This window comes from Eurosta solidaginis, chromosome 3, assembly GCF_040869045.1.
Source record: "Eurosta solidaginis isolate ZX-2024a chromosome 3, ASM4086904v1, whole genome shotgun sequence".
Taxonomy (NCBI): Eukaryota; Metazoa; Arthropoda; class Insecta; order Diptera; family Tephritidae; genus Eurosta; species Eurosta solidaginis.
Window position 1 is genome coordinate 245,939,032 of NC_090321.1, and position 16,477 is coordinate 245,955,508.

The 16,477-nt window shown below is 42.1% G+C and overlaps 1 protein-coding gene across 17 annotated transcripts in view; it reads right to left on the reverse strand.

Moving 5' to 3' along the window:
- nahoda overlaps positions 1-16,477 on the reverse strand; it is a 364,546-nt gene that overhangs the window by 263,103 nt on the left and 84,966 nt on the right. The gene's annotated exons all lie outside the window — the stretch shown is intronic.

Consider the following 16,477-nt stretch of genomic DNA (forward strand, 5'->3'; position numbering starts at 1 on the left):
AAGCGATTTCGAAAAAAAATAAATTCACCCCACCCTACTGTCCATATCCTTAAAACTTCCCTTAACCATTGGAAAGCGTTGTTGCGGTTACAACAACAACAGCATTATCCACGACTACTATACTGAAGGCAAGAGCCATAAACTTCAGTACACCAAGCAGAAGCAGAGAAATAGACGCGACTACGGAGAAATAACGACAGATATCACGGCGGCATCTTAAAAGCACCTCTGAAGCCAACACATAGTGGAAAGCCTTCAAGAATTCAATGATAGCGACCATTGATATCGCTCCTTTGTACTAAGCACTCAAGAACAAATATAATATTAACGATATATGTCTAGAGAAGGAGACATTCCAGACCAAAAAGATACAAAGAGAAAAAATTCGACAGAGTACGGCAAAGGAATAGTACAGGATTCATGATAAAGGTGAAGACCATCTCAGAGCCCCAATGACTGACTTAGTTAATAACGCGTTCTGCAATTCTAAAGTGACAGAAATTGACACAACTTTAGACATCTTAATCTGAAAAGTATGACAAGAAAGCCGGTGCAGATTGAGATTTAATACGATAGTTCGGCGCGAGATTGCAGCACTAACGCTATTTTATGCAGGGCTTCTAAAGCGCGTTATGGGCACGTATGTAAAAACTGAGCATTATTCCAAATACCATGATATCACCAGCGCAGTATCTGAAGCTATTCTAGAGATGGTACTGGGATCAATTCCTGGTGATCTTTTTTAGAATCTTAGCTGTGGCGAAACTTTCAATCTTGAAGAATTCGGACACACAGAAGTACATATGGTACTTATAATGTCCTCAAAAGACTGGCTACACACGTGCTACCTCCCTCTTCCATACGCAGTTGGCAGTCGTAACTAAAATGCACACACCACGAAATACTTGGTTCTCAGGCTTACTTTACGAACTGGCATTGGATATAGTTGCACATAAGGCGATCCACCGTTTTCGCCTCATCGTGATCTTAAAATTTCATAAAACATTGAGGATATGGCAATCCTCGCTTTCTGCATGCCAACCTATAAGGCAGTGCCAAGTTCAACCCCCTGTAGTTTGTAGTCATCTATAATTAGCTTCACGGTAGATGTACCCTTTTAACATAAGATTAAATGTTGAAAAGGGTATATCTAAATACTCTTTGTCTGCTTTTTTGCGCCCTGTCTAGCAAATTCGTTTGCAATACAGTTTTCCTCAATATCCCAGTATCCCACGGGCCATGTGAGGTGTTCACGGCTCTCCTGCAGAGATCGGCAATAATTTACTATTGGATCAGATATGAACGAGTAAGATCCAATGGTTTTTTCTTTTTCGAAACCTCCACCTTCCCAACCTCTATCCGGCTGTCGAAGAACTGTGATCCCAGAAATCTGAGCTTACTTCTCTGAAGCGCCGGACATCGGCAGACAAAGTGGCAGATCGAATTCTCTTCCTCCTCATCCTGACAGCTACTGCGGTATTCGCCACCGTCGGAGGATTGGTGCGATAGCACAATGACCTGTGATGACACCCGTAAGGACCCTCACTGTAGATTTGTTCAATTTGAGAAAGAAGCATGTGGCTTTCCTATCCAATCATGGAAGGAACTTGAGACTGCGCAGTCAACCCTTTTGGTCCATAGCAAGTCCGCTGCTCTGTTTTCATATTCCTCGATTCTCCCCAAGACATAACCCAGCGGCGGTCGAACGGAGCTGTCCACCTCACTTATGTCTAAATCGGAACCTTGCCTAGCCATCTCATCCGTGAGTTAATCCCCTTCAATACAGCTGTATCCAGGGACCCAGGAAAGAGAGACATTGCGATGACTCATAGAAGCCTCTGAGGCTCTACATCTCCGCACGATATCCTATTTTATCATGTTGGACTCTAATGCCCTTAACGCGGCTTTGCTGTCAACATATATTGTTACGTCGGTGTGGGAGACCACACTATCTTGAAGCAGCTTTGCTGATCTGTCTATGGCATAGACCTCGGCGTGGAATACGCTGCATGCGTCAGGAAGTCGGAATGATTAGCTTAATTGTAGATGTGTTGAGTACTTCCCAAATCCAGCTCCCTTTCGAGCCGTAGGTGTTGATCGTGATGCCCCTGCTATTGTCTAGACCTAATTATAATTCTTCCCTTCTCAACCTGGAAGTCCAAAACCCCTGTGATGTGGTCGGTTTTTGATGTTAGGTCGGTTATTATTCCGTCTAATTGTTCCTGGCGGCCACCATGGTGTGATGGTACAGTGCTCCGCCTACCACACCGTATGCGCTGGGTTCACACCCCGGGCAAAGTAACATCAACATTTTAGAAATAAGGTTTGTCAATTAGAAGAAAATTTTTCAGCGGGGTCGCCCCTCAGCAGTGTTTGGCAAGCGCTCCGAGTGTATTTCTACCATGAAAAACTCTCAGTGAAAACTCATCTGCCTTGCAGATGCCGTTCGGCCTTAGATCTCTTCGGAGGTTATCGCGCCTTACATTCATTTTTATTTTTATTTAATTGTCCCTTCGTCATATCATCCAGAATCGTCGCGTGTCCATGCTTAGCTGTTTTCCGCCTGTTGGATTATCGTAGTTGTAGAGCTACTCTAGCGGCTTATCCCTGCATCCGGTAGTTAACGTAGTGTAGTTATAGACAAGCCTTAATCCATTTTCTCTAGATTTGGTAAAAAATGTATATACAATTTATCAACTCAACTTTTTGGGATTATACAAAATAGTCTATGCATACCAGCACACATATACAAAAAAATCAAGAAATTCCACAAAAGGCATGACAATGATAAAATTTGTTGGCCTTTTTAACAAGTGACCACCAAAACACAAACGACCGCGGCGGCTAACGCTACCTCATTGTCATCAGTTTTCAGTTAATACTTTACGCCTATTAGCTTGTTTTTATGTCTATATATACGTACGATGCATAAACTATGTAAAATATATGCATTTGGTTAGGCGTGTAATCGTAATAAATGTTGAGTCAGCGCATCAAATGAGTGCCAGACAATGGACGGCTCATATCACCACAACTCAAAACAGCCAACCAAGCCAATCCATAGCCGAGTGATTGTTTGTAAGTTTCCAACTGTTGACGTTATTCTTGAATGCTAAATCCATACTACCAATAAGGTCATATCAACAAATACATTGCTGCAGCGCTGTTACAGTTGCATATGTAAATATTGTTGTTGTTGCAACACGAGCGTCACTGCTACCAGATTATTGACATTGATCCAAATACAAAACGAAGTGAGACTAAATAAGAGGCAATAAAAAAAAGAAAAGTTAAACAAAAATTGTATTGTATGTATATATATTTATGCGTATGCAAAAATTCATGCTTATAAGAAGCTTTGTAAAGCTTAGCAATTTAAGCTGATTTCTAAATTGGCGCTGTAGTATGAATTGTTTTCATGCAAATTAAAATGTTTTCTCGATATTTGTTGGTTTAAGATTTGTTATTGCGTAAATTCCTCACTTCTTTCTTTTCAGCGTTGTTTAAGCTTAATTTATTTATTTTGATTTGTAACTTGTTCGCTTTATAAAGATGCTTGTCATCTACATATAAAGCAAGGTCAGTAGGCGTTTTATGTTGCTTACGCTCGCGTGAAAGTCCATTGAGCTCTTGAATGACCGTTAGCGTGCGTAGACTGGCGAGAAGCTTTTAATTGCGCGTCCAAAGCATGCTACGAAAACAGTAATAATTATAATACTAAGTTGTGTATACTTGTATGTATGTATTTTTGTATGCTAATACGCTCATTGACAGCTATGAGTACTCTAATAAGAGGCGTTATTGTCTCTTTGCTGGTTTTACAAATATAAATGTACTAGTTTTACCCGGCGTTCGCCCGAGATCGAATGAATGTTGCGTTATTTTTTCTGCTTTGTTTGTTGATAATTTAGCTTATTGTTCTGTAAATTGAATTGGATTTTTGCGCATATTTGGTGAAATTTTCCTTTAAAATATTTTATTATTGTGCAAAAATAAATAAATTTTTTGGTGTTCCAACTTTAGAGTAAGCAACATATAGCTGGCCACGGGAAAAGCACAGACTCTCTAAATTAAATCCTGAAACAGTAAGCGATTGTCCTTGTGCTTTGTTGATTGTAATTGCAAAAGCAAAACGTAAAGGAAACTGTAAGCACTTAAAATTGAATGGCAAATCTGTAGGAATCATTGAGCTCCGTGGTATGAGCACATCTTCCCTTTTGCCCTTTACTGCTGGTGATTGTTGCTGCGATTACACTCGGCATTAATTTCTTAACACAAAGTCTGGTTCCATTGCACAATTTTGGTAGGCTAAATTCCGAAGAAGCATGATAGGTGAGCCAATTTTCAAAGCTATTATATGCGCAGGCATTCCAGATGGTTCTAAATAGTTTAGAAATTCAATTAGATAATTCACAATTTGAGCTTCAACTGTAACTGTGTCGATCGATTTATATTTCATCACTTCACCAGGAATTTGGTTTTTAATGAGATCATTGATTTTGGTAATATTCATTTTTGGGAGCTAAGATTGCTCCTTCACATAGCCAATTGTGATTCTTGAAATTGACGGAAATATTTGGAAAAACCATTTTTTCCATGTCTTTAATGCACGATTGCACTTTGCAAAAATTTGATGGGAATGATATCTCATTTGTTGTACGATCGATTGGAAATTTTCCATAACCTGTATCCAAAGGTTGCTTAGCAAATGTCTGAGCAGATGCATCTTTAAGTAAATGAACATGAATGTTTGTTGATAAACTAATTTTCTCCACCTTTCTCCAATGCGGTGACGCTTTAAAGCAAGCATTCAGTTCATCAAGAGGAGTTGATTTCTGAATGAATGGCAGAGTCGCCTGCAAATAAAATAAGAGCGTTTTCCATTGGTTCATTTATTCCTTTTAAATCTCGCAAAGTACGATCTTGGAAAAAAATTATTTTCAAAAGGCTTGTTGTTGCAGCTTCTTATGGGTTACTTATCGGTTTGTTATCGACGGGCTGGCAATGTGCCATCGGTTATTATATTTAATTTTAACTGTTATCTGTTTTATAGCAAACCAATAAGCCATCTTTAACAAATCGATAACACTTCGATAACAAATCGATAATTTTTTCGATAATAAATCGATAACACGTCGATAAGAAACTGATAATAAATCGACAACTTTTTGATATCTAGTTTCAGGTTCGAATCGTAATAAATAATCGATAACTTTTCGATAATAAATCTATAATTTTGCGGAAAAAACCAACAACTCGTCGATAAATAATCTTAAACACATCAATAACATTTTTTTAGTTTTTTTTTTAGATATCGATAACTTTTAAATAATTAAATAATAACTTTTCGATAGCTACATAGTTTCAGGTTCGAATCTAAGTAAATAGTCAATAACTTTTCGATAATAAATCGATAACTTTGCGGAAGAAACCCAACAGATAACTTTTAAATAATTAACCTGTAACTATTCGATAACTAGTTAGGTTCGAATCTAGAGAAATAATCGATAACTTTTCGATAATAAATCGATAACTTTCCGGAAGAAAACCAACAGCTCCTCGATAAAAAATGATTAACTCATCAATGACATATTTTTTAGTTTGATTTGCTATCAAAGTGCATTTTCTAATCTATAACCGCGAAACAAGAACAAAAGACTTAAGAAACGAACCTAATTTAATATTTTGTAACTTTCCGCAGCGTCACAAGTCTCAAGGTAAGAGTAGTTAACACTTTTGAGACGCACATACATACATAAATTTACAAATAGGTAGGTCAGGAAAAAAGAACGGGTGTGCGATGTTGGTGAGGCTTTGAGGAGAACAAGGGTTCCGCGAACTCTCACACAAAACTTGGCGCCCACCCTGAAACAAAGTTTTGCTAAGCGGGGTCGCCTTCAGCAGTGTTTGGCAAGCACTCTTAGTGTATTTCCACATTGAAAAGCTTCTCAATGCATATGCATCTGCCTTGCAGCTGCCGTACGTATTTGGCCTAAAAGTCCCGTAGCGCCAATTTATAGGAAAATTAGGATTGGTCAATGATAGTAGATCTAGAAATTGCGAGTTGTGCCCCGCGATTATCAGGCTAAGAATAAAACTTCTGGTAACACTACTCATTTAGTCTATGTTAGGTTCTCACGGACCAGCTAGTTCAACTTAACCTCATCAGACTTATTCCTTTTGGAAGTCTTACGGAATCGTTGCCCTTGTTAAAAGCAGATAAACTTTGGATGCATCTTGTAGCACTTGCTCGCCGCCACTAACCACGTGCCTAGACTACCCCCTCTCGATCATCTGGCCAGCTTTTGGCGATCACCCACCATTTTCTCATAAAATTAGTATCCGATACCGCCCGCTCTAAACTGCTCCATACAGCTTTTCTTCGCTTCTTTTGACCTCCCAACACTCCAGGTCATATGTGTGTGTGTTAGATCCTAACTCAACATTACCATGATTGTTTTCATTAGCGGTTTATATGACATGTGTTCGACCCTGATTTAACTAAGTATTCCTCTGCCTTTAGTTAAACATTCTTTTTTTGACCTCCGAGGAGAAAAAGGTCGAGGTTTACTTAAAATTTTAATGTTTTATCAAAAATTGGTAGGACACATATTATGTAGTTGTATGATGACTTTGAATGTGTTTTGAAAATATACATTTTTGTGAAAAGCTTTTTGTGGCAGAAATACACTCGGAAGGTTTGGGTAGCATGGCTAGATCACGTCATTTCTGGCGTTGGCGTAATTTTTAAGTGTAGGTAAAGAAATTGCATGTCTGTCTTGCTTTGTTACACCACAACCAAAATCGGCTCGCATCAATAAATAAATAAATGAAGGAAAGGAATTTATAGAAAATTTTCGTAAGCTATTGGCAATTGAAAAATCAAATAGCTTCAACTTACTAAATAAGTGAAGGCATGCGTAAGTGGGCTAAATATCGTTATATTCACCCTTAGTATTATTAAAATATTTTTTACCCAACGATTAAATGCAATTGCACATACACACTATTTTACTGTTAGTTTTTGATTCATTTTCTAGAGTTTTATTAATTTTCTTGTTAATCAATTTTTTTTTGCGTCATCTTTTTTCTTTTTGTTTGCATTTGTGATCAACCAAATGGCAAAACGGCTGTGAGTTGTGTAATCGTACCGGGTACTACTGCTTAATGTATGGTAAAATGTAGCAGCAACAACACGTAAACAAACAAACAGAAAACACTATTTGTTAAAACAACAACAAAAAAATTGATTCAATACTTTAAATGCATGAGCTGCAAATGAAAACAAAGAAATATTCAAGATTTATTTTAGCTGCATACATATATTTTTTACAGCTGACACACAATTACAAAGGCAAGAGCAAATAGCAACAACAGCCACAACAAAAACAAAAACGCAATGCAATGGTATTGTTGCAACAATATCAATTGCACAAAAAGCCACTTTGCTATATGAATTAAATGCACTAAAGTGAAGTGGAAACTTTAATAATGGCTTAAATGAAATTGGATACAAAAAAATTCTTTAATAGTAATGCTACTGAACTTGCATTATTTCAAAAAATTGTAATGGTAATTGAAATGAAACTGTACTTATGCTAAATGATAGCAACAGGATGATGCTTGTAAAATTATACTAAAACATGTGAACAGTTATGCAAATAGAATTACATTACAACTGAATTTTAGTACCTGTGCAATCAAGATTGTTTTGATTTATGGAGATAAAGCGAAACTGTATTTAGAATTAAATGTTTCGAAATAAGTAATGCTAATGAAAGTGCAGTAATCTGAAATATTTCAACGGTAATGCAAATGTAATTGAATTAAAATCAGACGTAATTTTACTTTCACCTCACGTAAATTTTGAAATGTAACTACAATAAAGAAATTAATGCATAAAGCCGACGCAAATACATTGAAATATGATTATAAATTACACAATTCAAAAACATGGTAATGCTAAAGAAAATGAAGTTGTATTAAAAATATTTTTCATATCGGTAATGTTTATGAAATAGCGTTGCGACAAATCTTTTGTTGATTACATTAAAAGCATGAAGCGATATACTAAAAAGTGTTAAGAGTATTGCAAATGGAAGTGCACTGCGATTGAAATGCATTAATAATGTTAATGATATCAATAAAAGACTAAATGTAATGAAAACGAATGTGTGCTGCAAGTAAGAATTGAACGCTAACGCAAATGGTATTGCAGACAAAAGTCAGTTTTGAGTTGTAATTAAAGTCACATTGTAGTAAAAAAGGAATGTAAGACGATAAGGAAACATAATTTGCTTAAAAATCTTTGTAATGGTAATGCACATGGAGTTTCAGTACAAAAAACGTTGAGCAATAGTGTCGTCTTAGAAAAAGTTGCATCGTAATGCAAATGAAATTACACCACAAGTCAAAATTTGGTGCTAGTTTAAATAAAAATGGAATAAATTTAAATTTTCAGTTGTAATTGAGATCGAATTATTGTAAAAGAGGAATGTTTTAAGACAGAAAAAATGTAATTGCTCAGAAATTGGTTGTAGTGTTATTGCAAATAAAAGTTGAGCAATAGTAGAAATCACACTAAAAATTTGCTAATGGAGTTTAATTACAATGAAATTACCGTGATAAGCCAAGTTAAACTAAAAAGGTATTAAATAATTCAAATTAATTTGCACTACAATAAACATTGAATGCTAATGTAAATTAAAGTACAATGAAGCTTAGTTTTTAGTTAGAATTGAAATGGAAACGCAGTAGAAGAAAAATATGTAGGGATAAGAAAAATGAAATTGCACTAGTGTAGTTGTAGTGGTAGGGGGTTAAGATACTTGGCTTGGATATCATACGTGGTTCTAGGCTCTGGATCAGGGACTGGTATCAGTCTTAGACCGGCCATAGTGACGAATTGTCACACGTGATTGGTTGTCACGTCCTGCACGAGGTGCCCCTGCTTCTACTGATAATGGCGGATCTAGAGAGGACAACTCGATAAAACCCGCACCCCTGAGTCATTGTGCCGAGCTCAGGGGAGGGAGGACCCTGTTAAGGGTCAAGATCGGTACTCAATGGTGACGAACCGGATTGTTAGGGACTTGATTTTGACTATGGATAGGAATTGATGACTTTGGGCTGGTAGGTGCAGTATTCTGCCACCTTAGTAGGTCGGGGTGAAACCCTATCGAAATGGCTGGTAGGCTAATGCTGCACCTGCCCACGTCCCGTTAAAACCGTGGCGGGCCTCAAGGTACGTTCCGGCTCCGTCGCCGTTAAGTTGGTGGTGTAGGTGCGGTTGAAGATTTTCCCGCTTTGCGTCCGGTCTGGCTCTGAACGCATTACTCATAAGGTAATGCGTCAACCCTCGCGTGGCCTCCCTGCGCAGCATAGATAACCACGGGACCGTTGAAGGGCGACTACACAATCGGCTCCGGATAGCGGCCTTGAGGGGGGACTTCTTAGAATGGACACGAAGACGAAGAAAAAGGAGGGTAGGAGTGACGGCGAAAGTCGTCATGGTGCGGGGGACGCGACAGGTGCGGAGAGTGCTCCGAAGCAGGTCGCCGCCAGCCGGGAAAGCTCCCGGCGGGTCAAAAGGGCTGATCAGACGGATCAGCGCAGGGGTTTGGTTTCAAACCCCGTAGGTACGGGTAGTTCGGTTAGTGGAGGGGTGTCGAAACCGACACCCAATGTAGGCCCATATGGGGCTGTGACAGGGAAAGGCAGAGGTCCGACGAATGCGACGGAGCAGCCCAGTACTAGTAAGGAAGCCCTGTCGCGAGGAGCTTTCCCAACGGGAGCCCTGGGGTCGAAGCCTGCCGGGAAAGGTAGGCGATCGACGCCGCGTAGGAAAGCTCTGGGTGATCGGCGCTTAGCTGAGAAGATCTTGGAGCGCTACGGCGGAAGGGATGCAGCTCAGATGTCTGAGAAGCATTCCCGGACGCTGGAGTGGGCCAGGAGCGTCGTAGCTTGCGACGACCACACACCGGTGTCGAACGATGCGGGTGAGCAGCAGGGTTTGGGGGCTATGAAGCGGCAAAGGTCGGATGAGCGGAATGCCTCAACGACAAAAAGGGCCCGAGGAGGTGGGGACGCAATTTCGTTTAGCGAAATCGCTAAACGTGCAGGCTCCATCACCCTCGGGGTCCTGGATAGGAGTAGGGAGGATGGTGCCATCTCCCGAGAGGAGTGGCCGTGGGTCGCCAGCGCCATATCAGCGGCCTATATGACCGCTGTTATGGAGAGCCCAGGTACGCGGCCATGCTTCGAATACTCGGGGTGGTATCATGGTTTTAGACTGATTACTTGTGCTGACGAGCGGTCGGCCTGTATCTTTAAGAAAATAATTTCTTTGGTAGGGGAGGTCTGGAGGGGGGCCAGACTCGAGGCCGTGGAACGGAGGGATCTCCCCCTTCGACCGAGGGCTCGGGTGTGGTTGCCTGCCGGGCCATCTCAGCCGGAGAAAATACTCGAACTAATGCGTTACTGCAACCCGAACCTTCCGACGCATAACTGGAGGGTCCTCAGAGTAGAGGAGGCTGTTGGGCCACGTCGGCAAGTGCTGATTCTGCTAAACGCAGAGTCCACCGGTCCTCTCTCTGACACGAGGGGAGTTATCTCCTATGGCCTCGAGCGTGTGGTTCTTAAAATCTACCACGCCGATTCCAGGGGGGATGGTTCCTCTCCCACAGAGACTGTTCGGGAGGTGGAGGCGTCCGCAGGGGAGCCAGTACCCATGGTTTTGGATGCTGACTCCGCTAATTTGGACAGCGAAAGCACTGTTGACGTCCCGTCAATAGCGGGATCTGTCATCAGTGCTAGTCGTCTGGATGATAGGGCCGAGGAGGAGCTCCTGGCCTCCGAGGGCGAATCATCGATGGCGGGATCCGTCATCAGTGTAAGTCGTCTGTTGGGGGAGGAGGAGGACCTCCTAGTCTCCGAGGGCGAAGCCGCCAAGGATGGGGTGCAGAAGAAGAAGAGTGGTGTTGATGGAAATCCGTCAAATCAATCTTCAGCATTCTAAGGCGGCTTCCGCAAACTTGTTGCTCTGTCTTGAGAAAGGCGGAGTGGATATTGTCCTTGTCCAGGAGCCGTGGCTGAGTAGTAACGGCGGAAAAATTTCTGGATTAAGGACGGGAAAATTCAACACCTTGGTGCATGGGGAGGCAGGTAGGCCTAGATCCTGTGTGCTTATTAAAAAGGAATTTAAAGCTTTTATTCTCTCTAATTTCAGCAATGCTGACGTAACCACGGTCTGCCTCGAGCGAGGCAGTAGCGAATTGTGGGTGGTCTCAGCGTATATGCCCCATGGGGACGTAACGGGACCACCGCCTGTGATACTGGGCGAAATCACCGCTGAAGCAAGGCGGAGAGGTGTTGGCGTAATCATAGGTGCCGATGCTAATGCACACCATAGCATATGGGGGAGCTCGGATACGAACACCAGAGGTGAGTCTTTATTTACTTTTATTGTAGATGAGGGACTTTGTATATGTAATAGGGGGAATGACCCGACTTTTATTACTGCGGTAAGGGAGGAGGTCTTGGACCTCACCCTGGTTAGCAGAGAACTGGAAGATCGGATATCTGGATGGAGGGTTCTCAACGAGCACTCTTTCTCTGATCACCGATATATTCAGTTCTCGGTGAATGAAGAACGTCCCGGTAAAATATCTTTTAGGAACCCTAAAAGTACCAACTGGGACCTGTATTGTAGGAAGTTGGGAGAGCTATTGCCTGAGGCGCCTATCGCTGGTTCGGACCTGTCCGAATCTGAAATAGACGATCTGGTGGAAAACTTCACCTTGGCAGGCAATAGCGCCTTTCAACAGTCCTGCCCACTGAAAACTTACAGGGGGAAGGGCAAGCCGCCCTGGTGGTCTGATTCCCTTGACGACCTAAGAGCGTCCAGTAGGCGGCTCTTTAATAGAGCCAGGAGGAGTAGACTACCCTCGGACTGGGAGCTCTATAAGGTGAGTCTGGGGATTTATAAATATGAAATAAGGTTAGCCAAGCGGGATTCATGGCGAAGCTTCTGTGAAAACGTGGAGGGCTGCAATGAATCCGCGAGGCTTAGAAAAATACTCTCTAGGAATCCCGCCCCTCGGGGGTATCTGAGAGATGATGGTGGGGACTGGTCGATGAGTAGCGAGGAGTCCCTGAGACTTTTACTGGACAATCATTTTCCCGATGTCCCAGTTGCGCAGGGATCTTCGCTTGCGTGGTCGGCGGTTGCTGGCCATGCAGAAATGCCTGCCATCCCACTACGGGAAAGTCAAATATCCTGGGCTATAAATTCGTTCAAGCCCTATAAGTCACCCGGTCCGGATGGCATCATTCCTGCGCAACTTCAAAGGTCTTTAGGGATTTCCTGCCGCTGGTTGGCCATCATCTACACTAACTGCCTCAGGCTTAACTATATCCCTAGGTCGTGGCACACGGTTAGGGTCATCTTCATTCCGAAGGCCGGCAGGGGCTCTCATGTAACACCTAAGGATTTCAGGCCAATCAGTCTCTCGTCGTTTCTTCTTAAGACGCTTGAGCGGCTGATTGACCTGTACCTACGAGAAAGGATACCTGGGGGGTTACTGTCGGCTTCACAGCATGCGTACTGCAAAGGCAGATCGACGGAAACGGCTCTCCATTCGATTGTAAAGCAAATAGAGGGGTCTCTAGAACATAAAGAATATGCTCTGGGTGCCTTTCTAGACATCGAGGGGGCTTTTAACAATGTTCTACCGGGGGCAATCGAAAGAGCTCTGGTGGGTTTAGGAGTCGAAGCGGCTCTGGTTGAATTTATTAGCAAACTTCTATGCGGCAGAATTGTCGCAGCGGAGTGGGGAGGAGCCATAATAAGGAGGAAGGTGTGCAGGGGCACGCCACAGGGAGGTGTCCTATCTCCTCTGCTCTGGGTTGTGGTAGTCAACGAGCTTCTTGTGGAGCTGGAAGCCAATGGCTGTCGGGTGGTTGCCTATGCAGATGACCTCGCTATCCTAGTCAGGGGCAAATTTCTGGGCACCCTGCGCGATGTTCTGCAGGGATACCTGGATACTGTGGCTAGGTGGGCTGAATCATGTGGAGTGGCGGTCAACCCGGGAAAAACAGAATTGGTTCTTTTTACAAGGAGATATAAGATACCCGACTTCAGAACTCCTTCGATTGGAGGGGTACCGTTGGTGCTTACTGACAGGGTTAAATATTTGGGAATTGTTCTGGACAAGAAGCTGTCCTGGAGGCCCAATGTGGAAGATAGGGCCAGGAAGGCCGCGGTTGCCTTGTACTGCTGCAGGGGGGCTATCGGAAAGAGATGGGGGCTCTCGCCAGGAGTAGTACACTGGCTTTATGAGATGGTTGTCAAACCGATTCTGCTATATGGGGTGCTGGTCTGGTGGAAAGCACTGGACACGGCGAGCACCTCCAAAATGCTAGTGTCAGTGCAACGGACGGCGCTTATCGGCATCAGTGGCGCTATGAGAACAACACCTACCTTGGCACTGAATGTCATGCTGAATATACATCCAGTAGATATTGCGGGAAAGGCAGCCGCGGCCCGGTCGTTGGTCAGGCTTCGTGATATGGGTTATATGCTTTCTGATTTCGGACACTCTAGCCTTCTTACTAGTTTCGACTTTATCCCGGACAGGACGGACTATTGCATGCCGGTGGCCGCTCCCTATACAACCTTCACCCCAGTCATTCCCCCGAGGGAGGAGTGGAGAAGAGGAATTATCTGGGGCATGGGACCGGTTAACTTGTTCACGGATGGGTCGAAGTTGGACGGAAAGGTTGGCGGGGGGGTCTTTTGTCAAGAGCTAAATGTAAGCCGCAAGTTTAAGTTGGCTGATCACTGCAGTGTATTCCAAGCGGAAGTTGCTGCGATTAAGGATGCGGTGGATGAAATGCTATCCAGCGCTACTACGGTTAGGGAATTTAACATCTACTCTGATAGCCAAGCGGCTATAAAGGCCTTGAGCTCAACTACAGTGCGATCGAGGGTGGTCTGGGAGTGCCTGACCACACTTGCGATTGCATCGAATTATTTTACAATTAAGATTATCTGGGTCCCGGGCCATAGTGATATTCCGGGTAACTGTCAAGCGGATCTCTTAGCCCGAATCGGTACAACTGAACCGGATGAAGATGGCTGTAGGGATTTCGGGATTCCGCTAGCCACCTGTGGATTGCTCTTCCATAGCTGGGCCTCGAGTCAGCTCAGCAAACGTTGGGCGGACACTACGTCTTGTAGGATATCAAGATCTTTCTGGCCGAAAGTGGATGGCAGGAGGTCTGCTGAAATAATTGGGTTCACTAAGGCTCACCTATCAATGGTCATTGGGGTTTTGACAGGGCACTGTCCCATGGGTATCCATGCGGTACGTCTCAATATATTGGAAACTCCATCCTGCTGCAGCTGTATGGAGGATGATGAGGTGGAATCACCAAATCACTTTATGCTTGACTGCCCAGCTTTTGCCAGAACTAGGCGAAAGTATTTTGGTCGTGACTCACTTGGATCTCCCGAGGAGCTATCCAAGGTTGAGATCGGGATCATTCGGAACTTTATCGTTGCTACCCAACGATTCTCTAAGTAGTTATATCTACGTCACCGTTAGTTTAGTTTATTATATGTGGTATCACAACGGACCGTCATGTTGTCCAAGTGAGCTTCCTCTCATCAGGGAAGCTACCACCCAACCTGACCTGACCTGAGTTGTAGTGGTAATGCAAATGAAATTTCAGTAAAATAGAACTTCAGTGATAATACAAACTTCACTAAAAAATTATAGTAATGTAAAGGAAATTGCACCCAAATCCATAATTTGGCGCTTCTTTAAAAGAAATTGCAATAAAACAAACCTTTTAGTAGCAGTGCACTAAGTTTTTAAGGCAACTTACCCACGCATGCCCTGTACATATGTATATATGTAACTAAAAGCTCCACCACATAAGCAGTTTTTCATATAGATGCATTTAACTCCATCTTATGACTTATGAGTATATTGAACGTAGTTTTATAGAGAACGGTAGACTGACCGACACTGACGCCATCTGACATGCAAAAGTAGCCAACTCCCAACTTTTGTTGCAAACAAAGGATAAGAAGAAGAGTTTGCAAGTGAAATTGTTTTTCCTACTCATTGGTTACTTTTCTAAAATTTTTCGCAATTAAAACTGCAATACAACAAATGAATACGACACAAAAGTATTTTTGTTGTATAGGGAGAACTTTTATAACAGTGCTTTGCGAAAATGTGTATGTGAATGGGCAAGGCGAAATAAACTTCGTTTGCCAAGTCTGAAGTTCTTTCGTTTTTATAAACGCAGCAGCTTGGTTGATTGTGGTGATGTTACTGGAATGCATAAGCTTGTGTTAAACGCATCTATGTGAAAAAATTCATTGTGCCGCGGCCTTAAGAGCAACAGTAAATTGTACACACTTGTTCATTTGCTGAAATATTTGTTTTGTTGCCTTTGTTTTTGTTTTATTTTTTTTTTTACAAATTTTCTTGCCCAAAAGCCACTCATGCATTCATTCACATCTTATGGCAAAAGTTGAGGAATTGCAACACCAACAGTAACAATAATAATATGCATACCCCTTGCATATACTCATAAGGAGACTTTAGCGCAACACAATTGGTAAAATTATTTTCAACAACAATGCTGCACAATGTAAACAAACAACAAAGAAAATAAAAATTATTGCAAAACAAAAAATCATATAACAAAAAAAAAAAAAAATTTACTAAAGCTGCAGTTGGCTCAAGACAACATTGTTTGTTGTTGCATATTTACTTTGCTAAAACAGTGTGCGTCAAAAGAATGTATACAAGACAATTTTGTATGCACCACAATTGCTTTAGTAAGGTTGCATTGGATTTCATTACATTTGGCTGTATATTTTTGTTCTTCCACAAATAGTTTCCGCCCAAAATTTATCTCTCTGTATCACACCTGCATGACGTTTCTGTCAGTGTGTTCGATGAAACCGAACTGCTCAGCCGCGATTTATAAATGTATTTCTTTTGAAGGCTTAGCTGGTAGTTTGGTGGCTACACTATATAGGTATATCGGTATTTCGGTTGCTCCATACCACAACGCAACTAGTTCCCTCATGTTGCTGCCTTGATACCATCTGCCAACTACTACAACTTGTGAATACTCTCTTTAGTTCTCCTGCTAACTTAGTCGAGGACTGACAAGCAGCAGTTGCCGACAACGGGTCACCCAATATAGTAATAATTTTGTATATTGATGTGGCAGTGAAAAGCTGCTGTCCTTCTAACGTCTCAAGCTGTATATTTTCCTTTTATCACATATGTAAATATTTTTTTGAGCAACACACTGTATACATTTAGTATATACTCTAAGACACACTTGAGCATACATATATGTGTTATTACAGAAATCCACTAAGGTGTTCTTGGCCACTTTGGCGAGCATTGCCACTCTACACTATAAAATGCAAGTAAAATTGTTTTAA